The following is a 2,777-nucleotide window of genomic DNA, read 5'->3' as shown; positions in this document are numbered from 1 at the left end:
TCCGACCGTCCGATCTGATCCGATTTTGAAAACCATGACTACTATGGCAAATAAGTACTTTCCAAAGTTGAAGTTGATCATTTGGGCTTGGTACACATATTGTTGCAATTTATAATGCCTAGCTTTGTTTATTTGGAATGCAAATCTGAACCAGATACAAATTTTGCACTGGGCTCAGCTTTGCATCTATTTGCTTGTAACTATATTTCACTTCTTTCTGCTGCAAAATTTGTAATTTTTGTCTTCATCGCTTTCCTCTTACCTAAATTCTCTCTCGCATAAAGTGGGGATCACATAGTTTTGTCTGTTATCTTACTCCTCCCTAACAAATAGCCTTCCTAACTTCATTCATGCCTTCATTTTTTTCACACATAAAGAGGGGACCAAATTTTATTTGTTTCTCCAAAACAAGAAAGACAAAGTCAAGTCAGAAACAAAATTATACCAGAATTTGCACTTTCCCACATTTACACTAGTGCAAATGAAATTCAAATTACAAACAGACCAGGCCTGGGTGATTTGAAAGGCATGAACGCAATTTGTTTCGGCTTTTCAAAATGTGTACCCTAGTAAACAAAACGTGTCCCTTTGAAATGACATTTTATGTATGAATTCTGATTGTCTTAATGGTGAGACATTTTATGTCTGTCTTAGCTAAATGGGCTTAAGGATGTAGTCTATCTTACATACTTTCTTTTTATAGAAATTCCTAATGTAATAGAAAGTTTCACATGTAATTCTATATTGAAATTGAAAAAGGAGCACACCTACCTGTAATGTCATCTAAACACCCCTTTTTCAATTTCAATATAGAATTACTTGTGAAACTTTCTATTACATTAGGAATTTCCATAAAAAGAAAGTATGTAAGATAGACTACATCCTTAAGCTCATTTAGCTAAGACAGACATAAAGTGTCTCACCATTAAGACAATGAGGATTCATACATAAAATGTCATTTCAAATGGACAAGTTTTGTGCACTAGGGTACACACATTTTGAAGAGTCGAAACAAATTGCAGTCATGCCTTTCAAATCCTCTAGTAGAAGTGAAGCATTTTCCAAAATTTGAAGCTTTCCATTAAGTTGCATCGTTGGATTCATGAAATCTGCTGCAAACATATCAGCAAATGCGCCATGTAAATCAGGATCCTTTCTGTGGCAGAGTCAAAAATCCCTTCAACAATTAGAGCAGTTGGGCTGTTCTCGATCGTTATAAACATTTGTTATTCTATACGTACCAATTGCAATTCCAACTGGGTTGGTGAGGGAGAAAAAATGTATCATAATTGCAGTGGCTCGGTTCTCAATTTAATTTGCCTGTGTCATCAGTTCAGCCATGGAACAAGAATTAGTGTCTCATAATTTAATAGTACATACCCCAAATCGTTCTTTATAAGTCTATACATTGAACTCATTAATTCAAAGCCTGACCCACCCCCAAAATGCTAAGTAATTGAAAGACTAACTGATGAGGATTTAAACTCAAATTGATGCATCTACCAAGGGAAAGACTAACTGAATCAATGAACTGCCATTAATTTGATACCTGATCAGTTGCCAGAGTAACGCCTTTTGCAAACGCCTTGACCATAAAGAAGATATTCCTCTCTGGATGCAAAGTCGGAATGGCTCGAATACACGCCCCAATTGCACTAGCAGTCAGAATGGATGCTACTACTGGAATACTCTTTCCAAACTGAGCCTAAGGGCTTTACTTTTGTCATGTCCGGTGTCTTCTTCAGGGACGTCGGATGTGCACTCACTGGAGGCTAAAGATAAGATGGGAAGGAGGAACAGTTGGAGTAGGGTGAAGACTGTGAAGAACATGGATGAAAATGTAAGGGTTGGGAGCTAGCTTATTCATGGTGAGATGAGGAGAGATAAGTAGAAGATGCTGGTGGCACCAATCTGAGAAGTGATTGATATATAGAGAGAGAGGGCATTTTAATTTTTATTGTGAAAAGAACTGAAAATGGCTTATGGGTGTGGGTTTTAGAATTAGCTAAATATTGTAGAAACGTGAGTGTGAGTGTCAGAGTGTGGGCTATTACTTGAATCAGTTACATGTAACTTTAGAATTTGTGGAAAAACTGAAAATGGCTAATGGGTTAGGATTTGACGAGTAGAATTAGCAGAAAAGTGAGTGTGGGTGTGGGTTATTACTTGAATCAGTTACACATAGCTTTAGCTTTTGTGTCAATGGAAAGAACCTTTTACTCTCTATTTGTTTTTATCTTTTTATTTGGCTTCTCACCAATTTTCTTTTTCTTTTGCGTAAATTGATGAAACCTTCCCTAAAATTTTGGATCATTGTTTAAACATCCTCTAAAGTTTGTTAATTACAATTACCTTTCCTAAATTTTTTGACACATTGCAAGTAAACCCCTTCTGTTAGAATCCTTGGAAAAGAGACATGAAAATGTCCGAAATACTCACAGAGTTACTATTGAGGTTGGCTTCTATAAAAAACAATACAAATTTTATAAAAAATAAGAAAAAATGTGAAAAATTGCAATTTTACATTTGAGTGATTGATATTAAGGCTGTGTTTGGAAATGATGCAAATCAAATGTGAATGCAAATATAAAGAGTGTATTTTGGTCCATACAAATGCAAAGTTGGGTTATTTTTACATTGACAAATTTACTTTCGTACCAAACAACTTTTAATTGTAATTGATGCAAACACAAATCCTAATAACGTAGTGTGCCTTTTTTAACAAAAGACCACTTTGAATGCAAATTTACCTCTTCTTGTTCGTTGGAAAATTACAT

General features: G+C 35.2%; 1 long non-coding RNA gene across 1 annotated transcript; it reads right to left on the bottom strand.

Annotated features, from left to right (window-relative positions):
- Positions 1-359: 359 nt before the first annotated feature.
- LOC148846258 (uncharacterized) lies at positions 360-1,991 on the bottom strand. The gene is made up of 2 exons (XR_016102538.1): positions 1,550-1,991; positions 360-1,320 (listed from the first exon to the last, which is right to left on the bottom strand). It is a non-coding gene; the product is annotated as an uncharacterized LOC148846258 (long non-coding RNA).
- Positions 1,992-2,777: the final 786 nt, after the last annotated feature.

This window comes from Nelumbo lutea, chromosome 7, assembly GCF_056320005.1.
Source record: "Nelumbo lutea isolate HS-2025 chromosome 7, American lotus-T2T, whole genome shotgun sequence".
NCBI lineage: Eukaryota > Viridiplantae > Streptophyta > Magnoliopsida > Proteales > Nelumbonaceae > Nelumbo > Nelumbo lutea.
This window is presented reverse-complemented; position numbering and strand designations above follow the sequence as displayed.